The sequence below is a fragment of the Prionailurus bengalensis genome, chromosome A1 (assembly GCF_016509475.1).
Source record: "Prionailurus bengalensis isolate Pbe53 chromosome A1, Fcat_Pben_1.1_paternal_pri, whole genome shotgun sequence".
NCBI lineage: Eukaryota > Metazoa > Chordata > Mammalia > Carnivora > Felidae > Prionailurus > Prionailurus bengalensis.
Genome location: NC_057343.1, coordinates 87720722 through 87735798, shown reverse-complemented (window position 1 = coordinate 87735798; position 15077 = coordinate 87720722).

Genomic DNA, 15077 nt, shown 5'->3' with positions numbered 1-15077 from the left:
CCCCCTTTTTTCCCTCCCACTTGTTTCTTTCTGATCTTCCCTCTTCCTTTTTCATTACTCCTAAGTGTGCATAATATGAACCTGAAATGTAATCTTATATTACTTATAATAATTTTGTTTGTCTCCATATACTTAAATCTCCATGAATTTTATGTAAATTTTAAAAAAATTCCCAAAATTAAGGGGATTGCTTTCTTCTTCCTGTGACTTACGTGATGTGTTTGTTGTTGCTTTTTCTACAGTTCAGGTTTTCTTCTATAGAAAGTTTTCCACTCTATTGGCTGAAAGCAAGCATATTTATTTTGAACGTGTAAGACTCTATATTAGAGTCAAATAGCATAATATCTTATCTAAAAAGCCAATGCTGGACTTGAGAATACAAGATATGTATACAATCAAAGTTAGGGACAATGAAATTTTAACTAACAAGTTCAAGGTCATTGTAACAAGTAACATTTGTAGAAGCCTTCCAAGATGTAGGTACTAGATTAAGTGTATTTGTGTATGCCATCTTATTTAATATACTCCCATGATGTGAGCTCTTTTATAACTTTCCATTGTCGTATAAGAACTGGACTATTGGAGAGGTTGCAATAACTTGGTCATGGCCACTCTAGGAACTGAGTCCAGCACTAAAGTCCATATTGTCTGCCTCCTTTAGCAGAATGGAGTCATGATACTAGGACTCTATATTTGCATTTTTGTCACCTTTTGTATTTATTACATTTAATGTACTCATTTTTACCTCCTTGCCATGAGCATGCCAGATACTAATATAACCTAGCAGAGACAAATAATAATAATAATAATAATAATAATAATTAATAATAATAATAATGATAATAAATGTATGACAATTAGGACAAAAGGGAAATTGAAATCTTTCTGAGAGTAAAGGCAATAAGAAAATATAAATCACAGAGCTACAACATTTGATTTCAGAATTGTGAAAGAACCATGACTATTCCTATTTCCAAAACCACAAAGAAATTTTTCCCTGGGTTGCCATAGAGCAGCCACTGGGTAACAGCTAAAAGCCCTTTAAAAATAACTTCATTGGGAATGCAAGCTGGTGCAGCCACTCTGGAAAACAGTATGGAGGTTCCTCAAAAAACTAAAAATAGAACTACCCTACGACCCAGAAGTTGCACTAGTAGACATTTATACCAGGGATACAGGTGTGCTGTTTCAAAGGGACACATGCACCCCCATGTTTATAGCAGCACTATCAACAATAGCCAAAGTATGGAAAGAGCCCACATGTTCATCAATGGATGAATGGATAAAGAAGAAGTGGTATATATATACAATGGAGTATTACTCGGCAATCAAAAAGAATGAAATCTTGCCATTTGCAACTACGTGGATGGAACTGGAGGGTATTATGCTAAGTGAAATTAGTCAGTCAGAGAAAGACAAAAATCATACGACTTCACTCATATGAGGACTTTAAGAGACAAAACAGATGAACATAAGGGAAGGGAAACAAAAGTAATATAAAAACAGGGAGGGTGACAAAACATAAGAGACTCATAAATATGGAGAACAGAGGGTTACTGGAGGGGGTGTGGGAGGGGAGGTGGGCTAAATGGGGCATTACACATGTAAATTAGATTAGATTAGAGTAGATTAAGGAATCTACTCCTGAAATCATTGTTTCACTATATGCTAATTTGGATGTGAATTTTAAAAAATAAAAAATAAAAGTAAAAAAAATAAATAAAAAGAACTAACTTCGTGAGCATGTATAATAATATATAAGAGCTTTCTATTCTAACTTTGCCTAATGGAACAGGTCCAGACACAATTCAGTGAAAGCAATGTGACATGACCCTGAAGAGGGTCAATTCATACACACAGCTATGTCACAACCCAACCTCATTTTAGAACACATTTGAGAGGACTGAGGACTGTGTTTCTCAAAACAGAGGTGCTAGATTAAAGATATCTCAAAGTATTTTCTATATCTGGGGTGCCCGGGGGGCTCAGTCAGTTGAGTGTCCAACTTTGGCTCAGGTCATGATCTCGCGGTTCATAAGTTCAAGCTCTGCATTGGGCTCCGTGCTGATGGCTCAGAACCTGGAGCCTGCTTCAGATTCTGTGTTTCCCTCTCTTTCTGCCCTTCACCCACTAGCACACTGCCTCTCTCTCTCAAAAAGAAATAAACATTAAAAAATTTAAAAATATTTTCTCTTCCGTGCAGTGATATATGAAGACTATTAGAATGAGCAAAAGTGATATTTTAGATCTTCTAAGGCAAGATGATAAGAAATCCAGCAGCTTCCAGCTAATTAACATTCTTTCTGTGTCTGTAAGTCACCAGGTGAGAAGGCTAACTATCCTAAGATAGCCATGTTAAGGAGACTGTGGATGGATGCTGTCGTCTACAGCTCTACCTCTGTCAGGCTTCCAGCCAGTTCTCCACACCTAAGTGGAGCTATCTATCCTAGACCCACCTGACCAGACTTTCCCACCTAGTGACCTCGGTAGACACAACATAGAGCAGAATAATCTCCTAACTGAGCTCTGCTCAAGGTCCTAACCCACAAAATAGTCACGTATAATAAAATGGTTGTTAATATAAGCCACTAAATATGGGGATGGTATGGCAGGCAGGTAGGTCCTCTACTGAGGACCCATAGAATTTTCAGTATCACAGTTCTGTAAAACCACAAGATGAACATGGTGAATTTCCCAGAAGTGTCAATAGTATTAGATGTTTTAGGAGAAAATACTTAAATAATTCAACTGATAATTAAATGAAAGCATGTTTCCATTATGATAAACTGGCATAATAGATAGAAAAACATAGACAAAATTTTGTAATGAAACCCAAGACTTCAATTAATTTGCATGCTTTGGTGCACTGCTGTATATTATGATAAGTTTCCCATCATTCACTTCTCTCTGCTTTTATGAGTACACTATGGGAAAGTGCGAGAAACACTCAAGAAGAAAACAGGATAGGATGTGTGCTTTTCAGGTACTCTTTCAAAAGTATCATTCTGCCAGAAAAGCTTTGGAAACCTATTCGTGTGTGTTGTGCATATAGTGAGACTCTTTCTTTTGTGGGGGAGGGGGAAGGTAAAAATTAATTTTATTATATTGCATGATGAATTGCCCCCAGTGCAACATCCTATTGCTATACATTTCAAAAACATTCACATACTAAACAAAATTTTAGTTGATAAGTGGAAATGAATGATTGAAAAGTATGCACCTCACACATACAATATGCGGCTAGCTGAAATTGTCTGTCAACTAGCATTTAGATGTAAAAATCCTCATGCTAGTGTGTTAAATGCAAAAGCAATCAGACAATCATTTAGCTGCAGTGTCTACGGAAGGCTTTCAGACAATGCACAGACATGTGCTGCCCACAATGCAAGGTGGTGGAGGACTGAAACACGCAACATTTACATCTGCAGTGGATTTAGTCTTTATGGCTGGACTGAACTCCACAGCTGCTAGGTTTCAATCAATAGTGATTTTGTGCAACAGCAGTAACAGTAACAGAGATCCTTTTTTTTTCCCCTTTAAGAATAAACTCAATTACCTTTGGCAAATTTTATACCCATCTTACATGTTTAAAATTGTGTTTCTGGGGCGCCGGGGGGCCTCAGTCGTTTAAGAATACGACTTCGGCTCAAGTCATGATCTCACGGTTCGTGAGTTCAGCTGCCCCACATTGGACTCTGCATTGAGAGTGTGGAACCTGCTTGGTATTGTCTCTCTCTCCCCCTCTCTGCCCATCCCCCACTCACTATTTCTCTTTCTCAAAATAAACTTAAAAAATAAAAAAAATATATATGTTTTCACTCTTATGTGGATCCCAAGAAACAACAGAAGACCATGGGGGCGGGGAAGGAAAAAAAATGGTTAGAGACAGAGGGAGCCAAACCATAAGAGACTCTTAAAAACTGAGAATAAACTGAGGGAGGGGAAAGTGTGTGATGGGCATTGAGGAGGGCACCTGTTGGGATGAGCACTGGGTGCTGTATGGAAACCAATTTGACAATAAATTTCTGTTTTTTTTAAAATTTTTTTAACGTTTATTTATTTTTGAGACAGAGAGAGACAAAGCATGAATGGGGGAGGATAAGAGAGAGGGAGACACAGAATCTGAAACAGGCTCCAGGCTCTGAGCTGTCAGCACAGAGCCCGACACGGGGCTTGAACTCACGGACTGCGAAATCATGACCCTAGCCGAAGTCGGCCGCTTAACCGACTGAGCCACCCAGGCGCCCCAATAAATTTCATATTAAAAATAAAATAAAATAAAATAAAATAATTTTGGGACTGCTGTGGAGGCTGACTTTATTAATATTATTTGGGGGTTTTCTAGCCTCTAAGTATGTACAGTATGAGGCAGTAATTTCCTAGAGGGCAGGCACTTCTGTAAAGATTTCACACACCCAAATAAGATATTTTCTTTAAAAAATGCATAAACATATAAACATATCAAAATGAAGATCATTGCAGATCACTTTAGTTTCTGTTGGTCACTGAGACACCAAGTGACTTGTTACACATGTCTATCTTCTCATTTCTTTCTTGCAGTGTGGTGTCACAGTATAGTCTGAGGCACTGCTCAGTTCCCACTGGTTTATTGTAAGACTTCATGTTTTACCTCCTGAAACTTCCTTTTATCCTGGATGGGAGATATATATCTCCCTACTCTGGTGTTAGACTGATCCTCTGGGCCCCTCATATCTCAGGATATACCAGACTGTGTCCCAGCCACATGGGAGACAGGCTGTTATAGTGTTTGTATAGGGAGTGTCTTAGTCTGCTTGGGCAACAAATACAAATACTGTAGACTGGGTAGCTTCACAATCATTTATTTCTCATGGCTCTAGAGGCTGGGGAGTCCAAGATCAAGTTTCTGGCCAGGATAACTGATGGCTGCCTTCTCATTGTATGCTCACACAGCAACAACATTGAGAGATATTGACAGAGAGAGATATATAGTCTCTCTCGTGTCTCTTCTTATAAGAGCACTAACCCCACCATGAGGGCTCCATTATCACGACTGAATTACCTCCCAAAAGCCCCGTATCTCAGTGCTATAATATTTGGGGTTAGAGTTTCAACATATAAATTTTGGGAGGACATAAACATTTAGGCCATAGCAGGAAGCCATGGTAAATCACTCTAAGACTTTTCAGATAATGTGAAGACAACCTCATCCTCTGAAAGTCATTCTAGAAAAGTTGTCTAACACCTGAGATGAGTTATGGGAAGATGTAATCTATTTTAACTATGATTTATAAGCATATTTTCATTATCAAGACCAAGCAAAGTGCCTGGTAGAAACCTTTTTACATAGAGAGTAAGCAAAGAAAGCTAAGAAAAGAATCATAGGCTTTTTTATAACAGAGTATCAGCCAAAGAAATGCATCTAATGAGTCTAAGTGCAGAATCCTGAACTCTCATTATACAACAGAAATGCTCTTACGGTGGCGATGGATGTAGGTGAATGAATAAGACTCTTACAGAAGGTGGTGATATCAACTGAGGCTCTGCTGATTCCTCCTGGACTAAGGATGTTTGACATTCCAGGGAGACTTTGCAAGGGCAGAGAAAGCATTAGCTCATGGGCATAAGGATTATACTCTAATCTTCTGTTACCTTTCCTGATTCTTTTTTTTCTATAAGAGCACATCTCTTGTGGGTTTTTAAAAAGTGTTGCATAGAGGGGAGTTAAGATGGCAGAGAATTCAGGGTATCCTGGGCTCAAAGACAGCTGTATTGAGGTCATATTACTCAGAACACCCAGGAAGCTGATCTGCAGAGTGGCAGAAGAATCTCCACAGTTGGAGGAAGACAGCTTGGCAGGAGTGAGGTGTGCAGGTGTGAGCCGTGGGAGAGAAAGTGACAGACCTGTGGAGGGGAGGTAACCCCTTCTGTGGAGAGACAAAGGGGAGAGAAAGAAACAGGGGTTGAGATAGTGAGGCATTGAGTTAGCACAAGAGGAAAACCTCTCTGGACCACAAACTGGGTAGAAAGAAGTACTGGGTGTCCCAGTTTTTGCAAACAGTGGTGGAGTCCAAACTCGGAGGTTCTGGAAGTGTGTGACTTTCTCCAGAGCTAAGTTGAAGAGTGCACTCCTGGGAAGAAGGAGGGAGTGCATTGTGTGATGTAGAAATCTTCAGGATGAACTGGGAGAGAACAATCCTCTTCTAGGAATACTTTTGGAAGAGGGTTTATTGCCTCCCCAAAGACAAAAGACCATGCAGGTGCTAGGAAAAGGCCTTTCACCCACAGGGTAGAGAGGGCCTATCCCAGAGAAGGGGAGCTGATCTGCACTGTGTCAATCTTTAAGACCTTGGGTTTTGAATCCTAGCTGTGTGTGTCAAGGAGAAAGCACAGGAGAGTTGTGGCTCAGGGCAAGCTGACACTCTTAGTATTCTGTGAGGGATGCCTGAAGAGTGGGGGATGAGATCCATGGTCCGTGATGAGAGATTGGGGTGGTACATTTTATCCCCCAACACCAACACAGTGGGGCTTCAGAGAGCGGCACAGGAGCCCCCAGTGAAGGTAGGACCCGCTTACACCAAACCTTGCCTGGCAGCTACTTATTTACTGGAGCAAGACTGACTCAGAGCCTACACAGCCAGCCTCTCTTTCAGACCATCATAGCTATCACCCCCTAGGTACCAACAGATAAAACTTTTTTCCTCTCTTTGTTTTAAAATGTATTATTCATTTTTTTTATTTTATAAGATTTTATTCTACTTAAATTATTTTTTAAAATTCAAATCCAAGTTACTTAACATATAGTATAATAATGATTTCAGGAATAGAATTTAGTGATTCTTCATTTACATATAACACTTGGTGATTATCCCAACAAGGGTCCTCCTTAATGCTCCTTGCCCATTTCACCAATCCCCCCACCCAAACTGCTCTAGCAACCCTCAGTTTGTTCTCTGTATTTAAGTGTCTCTTATGGTTTGCCCCCTTCCTGTTTTTAAATTATTTTTGCTTCCCTTCCCTTAGGCTAATATGTTTTGTATCTTAAATTCCACATATGAGTGAAGTCATATGATATTTGCCTTTCACTGACTGAATAACTTTGCTTAGCATAATCCCTCTAGTTCCATACAAGTACTTGCAAATGGCAAGATTTTATTTTTTTTTAATTAATGTTTATCTTTGAGAGAGAGAGAGAGAGAGAGAGAGAGAGAACACAAGCAGGGGAGAGGTACGGAGAGAGGGAGACACAGAACCCAAAGCAGGTTCCAGGCTCTGAGCTGTCAGGAGAGAGCCCTACGCAGGTATTGAACCCATGAACTGTGAGATCATGACTTGAGCTGAAGTCGGATGCTCAACTGACTGCTCCACCCAGGTGGCCCGAGATTTCATCCTTTTTGATCACTGAGTAATATTCCATTGCATGTGTGTGTGTGGATAATTTCTTTATCCATTCATCAGTTGATGGACATTTGAGCTCTTTCTATATTTTGGCTATTGCTGATAGTGCTGCTATAAACATTCACGTGCATGTACCCCTTCAAAATAGCACTCCTGTAATGTTTATAGCAGAAGTTTCAACAATAGCCAAATTATGGAAAGAGCCTAAATGTCCATCAACTGATGAATGGATAAAGAAATTGTGGTTTATATACACAATGGAATACTACGTGGCAATGAGAAAGAATGAAATATGGCCTTTTGTAGCAACGTGGATGGAACTGGAGAGTGTTATGTTAAGTGAAATAAGTCATACAGAGAAAGACAGATACCATATGTTTTCACTTTTATGTGGATCTTGAGCAACTTAACAGAAACCCATGGGGGAGGGGAAGGGAAAAAAAAGTTACAGAGAGGGAAGGTGGCAAACCATCAGAGACTCTTAAAAACTGAGAACAAACTGAGGGTTGAAGGGGGGTGGGAGGGAGGGGAAACTGAGTGATGGGCATTGAGGAGGGCTCCTGTTGGGATGAACACTGGGTGTTGTATGGAAACCAATTTCATAATAAATTTCATATTAAAAAAATAGCACTCCTGTATCCTTTTGATAAATATCTACTAGTGCAATTGCTTGGTCATAAGGCCGTTCTATTTTCAATTTTTTTGAGGAAACTCCATATTGTTTTCCACAGTGGTGTGCCAGTTTTGTTTTATTCATTTTTGAGAGAGAGAGAGAGAGCATGAGTGAGTGAGGGGCATAGAAAGAGGGGGACAAAGGATCTGAGGTGGGCTCTGTACTGATAGCAGAGAGCTCAGTGTGGGGCTTGAACTCATGAACTGTGAGATCATGACATGAGCTGAAGTCAGACGCTCAACTGACTGAGCCACCCAGGCGCCCCATTTTCTTCTCTTTTTTTCTCAATCTTTTTTTTCTCTTATGAAGGCAAAATTTTCAACAGAATACTGGAAAATTGAATTCAACAGTAAATTTAAAGTGGGATTTATTCGGGGGCTTCAGGAGCGACTTAATATTCACAAATCAATCAATGTGATACACCAGACGAATCAAAGAAAGGATAAGAACCATGTTACCCTTCAATAGATGCAGAAAAAGCACTTTTATCTTTATGATAAAAAGCCTTAAAGAGCAGGGATAGAAGGAATGTACCTCAACATCTCAATATTATCCTCAATGAGGAAAAACTGAGAGCTTTTCCCCTATGATCAAGAACATTACAGGGATGTCCACTCTCACTACTGTTGTTGAACATTTATTTATTTATTTTTTTATTAAAAAATTTTTTTTTTCAACATTTATTTATTTTTGAGACAGAGAGAGACAGAGCATGAATGGGGGAGGGGCAGAGAGAGAGGGAGACACAGAATCGGAAACAGGCTCCAGGCTCTGAGCCATCAGCCCAGAGCCTGACGCGGGGCTCTAACTCACGGTCCGCGAGATCGTGACCTGAGCTGAAGTCGGATGCTCAACCGACTGAGCCACCCAGGCGCCCCTGTTGTTGAACATTTTGTTGGAAGTCCTAGCTTCAGCAATCAGACAATAAAAGTAAATAAAAGGCATACAAATTGTTAAAGAACAAGTCAAACTTTCACTTTTCACAGATGATGTGATGCCCAATATAAAATTCCCAAAAGGCTCTATCAAAAAACTGCTATAACTAATACATGAATTCAGCAAAGTAGCAGGATATAAAATTAACATATAGAAATTGGTTGTATTTCTAAACACCAGTGAAGCAGCAGAAAGAGAAATCAAGGAACTGATTTCATTTACAATAGCACCAAAACCCATAAGACACCTATAAGACATCTAGGAATAAACATAACCAAGGAGGTAAAGTACCTGTATACTGAAAACTATAGAATGATTATGAAAGAACCTTAAGAAGACACACAAAAAAGGGGAAAAAAAACATTCCATGATCATGGATTGGAAGAACAAATACTGTTAAAATGTTGATACTACCTAAAACAATCTACACATTCAATGAAATCTTTAAATAACACCAGAATTCTTCACAGAACTAGAAGAAGCAATCCTAAAATTTGTATGGAACCAGAAAAGACCCTGAATAGCTAAAGTAATGTTGAAAAAGAAAATCAAGCCTGGAGGCATCACAATTCCAGATTTTAAGGTGTATTACAAAGCTATAATCATCAAGACAGTATGGTACTGGCACAAAAACAGATATATACATCAATGGAACAGAATAGAGAACCAGAAATGGACACACAAATGTATGGCCGACTAATATTTGACAGAGCAGGAAAGAGTGTCAAAGGGAAAAAAAGTCTCTTTAGCAAATGGTGTTGACAAAATTGGACAGTGACATGCAGAAGAATGAAACTGGACCCCTTTCTTAGACCATACACAAAAATAAATTCAAAATGATGAACGACTTAAATGTGAGATAGAAAACCATCAAAATCTTACAGGAGAAAACACGCAGCAACCTCTTTGACTTAGTCTATAGCAACTTCTTACTAGATGTGTCTCTGGAGGCAAGAGAAATAAAAACAAAATGAACAATTGGGACCTCGTCAAAATAAAATCTTCTGTACAGTGAAGGAAACAATCAACAAAACTAGAAGTCACAGAGGGGATGGGAGAAGGTATTTGCAGATGACATCTCAGATAAAGGGTTATTTTCCAAAATATATAAGACATCAAACTCAACACCCAAAAAAACAAATAATTCCATGAAGAAATACACAGAAGGCATGAATAGACACTTTTCCAAAGAAGACATCTGGATGGCAAAAAGATGCATGAAAAGATGCTCAACATCACTCATCATCAGGGAAATACAAATAAAAACCCAATGAGATATCACTTCACACCACTCAGAATGGCTAAAATTAACAACACAGGAAACAACAAATATTGGTGATGATGGAGAGAAAGGGAAATCCCTTTGTCCTGTTGGTGGTAATGCAAACTGGTGTAGCCACGCTGGAAAACAGTACGGAGGTTCCTCAAAAAATTAAAAATAGAACTACCCTAAGCCAGCAATTGAAATATTAATTATTTATTCAAAGGCTACAAAAATTCTGATTTGGAGGGGCACATGCACCCCAATGTTTATAGCAGCTCTATCAACAATAGCCAAATTGTGGAAAGAGCCCAAATGTCCATCAACTAAAGAATGTATAAAGAAGAGGTGGTATATATGTATGTGTGTGTGTGTGTGTGTGTGTGTGTGTATACACGCACACACACACATATACACACAATGGAATACTACTTGGCAATAAAAAATAATGAAATCTTGCCAATTGCATCAATGTGGATGGAATAGAGTGTACTATGTTAAATGAAATAAGTCAGTCAGAGGAAGACAGATATCATATGTTTTCACTCATATGTGGAATTTAAGAAACACAACAGATGAATGTAGGGAAAGGGAAGCAAAAATAAGATAAGAAGAGAGATGGAGGCATAAGAGACTCTTAAATACAGAGAACAAACTGAATGTTTCTGGAAAGGAGGTGGTAGGGGAGATGGGCTAAATGAACAATGGACATTAAGGAGGGCCCTTGTTGGGATGAGCACTGGTGTTATATGTAAGTGATGAATTGCTGGGTTTTACTCTTTATTTTCATTTTTTAATGTTTATTTTTTTGAGGAGAGAGAGGCAAACTGTAAGTGGGGGAGGGGAAGAGGAAGAGGGAGAGGGAGAGACAGAAGCAGGCTCCAGGCTCTGAGCTGTCAGCACAGAGCAGATGCAGGGTTTGAACCCACGGACCATGAGATCGTGACACGATCCGAAGTCGGATGCTTAACTTACTGAGCCACCCAGCCGCCACCACTGGGTTTTACTCTTGTTTTTTTTTTTCCCAATATATGAAGTTTATTGTCAAATTGGTTTCCATACAACACCCAGTGCTCATCCCAAAAGGTGACCTCTTATATACCCATCACCCACCCTCCCCTCCCTCCCACCTTACATCAACCCTCAGTTTGTTCTCAGCTTTTAAGAGTCTCTTATGCTTTGGCTGTCTTCCACTCTAACCTATTTTTTTTCCTTCCCCTCCCCCATAGGTTTCTGTTAAGTTTCTCAGGATCCACATAAGAATGAAAACATACGGTATCTGTCTTTCTCTGTATGGCTTATTTCACTTAGCATAACACTCTCCAGTTCCATCCACGTTGCTACAAAAAGCCATATTTCATTCTTTCTCATTGCCACGTAGTACTCCATTGTTATATAAACCACAATTTCTTTATCCATTCATCAGTTGATGGACATTTAGGCTCTTTCCATAATTTGGCTATTGTTGAAAGTGCTGCTACAAACATTGGGGGACAAGTGCCCCACTGCATCAGAACTCCTGTATCCCTTGGGTAAATTCCTAGCAGTGCTATTGCTGGGTCATAGGGTAGGTCTATTTTTAATTTTTTGAGGAACCTCCACACTGTTTTCCAGAGCGGCTGCACCAGTTTGCATTCCCACCAACAGTGCAAGAGGGTTCCCGTTTCTCCACATCCTCTCCAGCATCTATAGACTTCTGATTTGTTCATTTTGGCCATTCTGACTGGCGTGAGGTGATATCTGAGTGTGGTTTTGATTTGTATTTTCCTGATGAGGAGCGACGTTGAGCATCTTTTCATGTGCCTGTTGGCCATCCGGATGTCTTCTTTAGAAAAGTGTCTATTCATATTTTCTGCCCATTTCTTCACTGGGTTATTTGTTTTTCGGGTGTGGAGTTTGGTGAGCTCTTTATAGATTTTGGATACTAGCCCTTTGTCCGATATGTCATTTGCAAATATCTTTTCCCATTCTGTTGGCTGCCTTTTAGTTTTGTTGGTTGTTTCCTTTGCTGTGCAGAAGGTTTTTATCTTCATTAGGTCCCAGTAGTTCATTTTTGCTTTTAATTCCCTTGCCTTTGGGGATGTGTCAAGTAAGAAATTGCTGAGGCTGAAGTCAGAGAGGTCTTTTCCTGCTTTCTCCTCTAGGGTTTTTTTTTTTTTTTAATTTTTTTTTTCAACGTTTATTTATTTTTGGGACAGAGAGAGACAGAGCATGAACGGGGGAGGGGCAGAGAGAGAGGGAGACACAGAATCGGAAACAGGCTCCAGGCTCTGAGCCATCAGCCCAGAGCCCGACGCGGGGCTCGAACTCACGGGCCAGGAGATCGTGACCTGGCTGAAGTCGGACGCTTAACCGACTGCGCCACCCAGGCGCCCCTCTCCTCTAGGGTTTTGATGGTTTCCTGTCTCACATTCAGGTCCTTGATCCATTTTGAGTTTATTTTTGTGAGAAAGTGGTCTAGTTTCAACCCTCTGCATGTTGCTGTCCAGTTCTCCCAGCACCATTTGTTAAAGAGACTGTCTTTTTTCCATTGGATGTTCTTTCCTGCTTTGTCAAAGATGAGTTGGCCATACGTTTGTGGGTCTAGTTCTGGGGTTTCTATTCTATTCCATTGGTCTATGTGTCTGTTTTGGTGCCAATACCATGCTGTCTTGATGATGACAGCTTTGTAGTAGAGGCTAAAGTCTGGGATTGTGATGCCTCCTGCTTTGGTCTTCTTCAAAATTCCTTTGGCTATTTGGGGCCTTTTGTGGTTCCATATGAATTTTAGGATTCCTTGTTCTAGTTTCGAGAACAATGCTGGTGCAATTTTGATTGGGATTGCATTGAATGTGAGATAGCTTTGGGTAGTATTGACATTTTGACATTATTTATTCTTCCAATCCATGAGCATGGAATGTTTTTCTATTTCTTTATATCTTCTTCAATTTCCTTCATAAGCTTTCTATAGTTTTCAGCATACAGATTTTTTACATCTCTGGTTAGGCTTATTCTTAGGTATTTTATGCTTCTTAGTGCAATTGTGAATGGGATCAGTTTCTTTATTTGTCTTTCTGTTGCTTCATTATTAGTGTATAAGAATGTAACTGATTTCTGTTCATTGATTTTGTATCCTGCAACTTTGCTAAATTCATGTATCAGTTCTAGCAGACTTTTGGTGGAGTCTATCGGATTTTCCATGTATAATATCATGTCATCTGCAAAAAGCAAAAGCTTGACTTCATCTTTGCCAATGTGGATGCCTTTGATTTCCTTTTTTTGTCCTATTGCTTATGCTAAAACTTCCAACACTATGTTAAACAACAGCGGTGAGAGTGGACATCCCTGTCGTGTTCCTGATCTCAGGGAAAAAGCTCTCAGTTTTTCCCCATGGAGGATGATGTTAGCTGTGGGCTTTTCATTAATGGCTTTGATGATCTTTAAGTATGTTCCTTTATACCGACTTTCTTGAGGGTTTTTATTAGGAAAGGGTGCTGAATTTTGTCAAAGGCTTTTTCTGCATCAATTGACAGGATCATATGGTTCTTATCTTTTCTTTTATTAATGTGATGTATCACATTGATTGGTTTGCAAATGTTGAACCAGCCCTGCATCCCAGGAATGAATCCCACTTTATCATGGTATAATTCTTTGTATATGCCGTTGAATTCGATTTGCTAGTATCTTTTTGAGAATTTTTGCATCCATATTCATCAGGGATATTGGCCTGTAGTTCTCTTTTTTTACTGGGTCTCTGTCTGGTTTAGGAATCAAAGTAACACTGGCTTCATAGAATGAGTCTGGAAGTTTTCCTTCCCTTTCTATTTTTTGGAATAGCTTGAGAAGGATAGGTATTATCCCTGTTTTAAACGTTTGGTAGAACTCGCCTGGGAAGCCATCTGGTCCTGGACTCTTATTTGTTGGGACATTTTTGATAACTGATTCAATTTCTTCACTGGTTATGGGTCTGTTCAACCTTTCTATTTCCTCCTGATTGAGTTTTGGAAGGGTGTGGGTGTTTAGGAATTGTTCCATTCCTTCCAGGTTGTCCAGTTTGTTGGCATATAATTTTTCATAGTATTCCCTGATAATTGCTTGTATTTCTGAGGGATTGGTTGTAATAATTCCATTTTCATTCATGATTGTATCTATTTGGGTCATCTCCCTTTTCTTTTTGAGAAGCCTGGTTAGAAGTTTGTCAATTTTGTTTATTTTTTCAAAAAACCAACTCTTGGTTTCATTGATCTGCTCTACAGTTTCTTTAGATTCTATATTGTTTACTTCTGCTCTGATCTTTTTTATTTCTCTTCTTCTGGTGGGTTTAGGCTGTCTTTGCTGTTCTGCTTGTACTTCCTTTAGGTGTGCTGTTAGATTTTGTATTTGGGATTGTTCTCATTTCTTCAGATAGGCCTGGATTGCAATGTATTTTCCTCTCATGACTGCCTTCGCTGCATCCCAAAGCGTTTGGATCATTGTAGTTTCATTTTCGTTTGTTTCCATATATTTTTTAATTTCCTCTCTAATTGTTTGCTTGACCCACTCATTCTTTAGTAGGGTGTTCTTTAACCTCCATGCTTTTGGAGGTTTTCCAGACTTTTTCCTGTGGTTCATTTCAAGCATCATATTATTGTGGTCTGAAAGTATGCATGGTATGATCTCAATTCTTGTATATTTATGAAGGGCTGTTTTGTGACCCAGTATGTGATCTATCTTGGATAATGATCCATGTGCACTCGAGAAGAAAGTATATTCTGGTGCTTTGGGATGCAGATTTCTAAATATATCTGTCAAGTCCAACTGATCCAATGTATCATTCAGGGCCCTTGTTTCTTTATTGACCGTTGGTCTAGA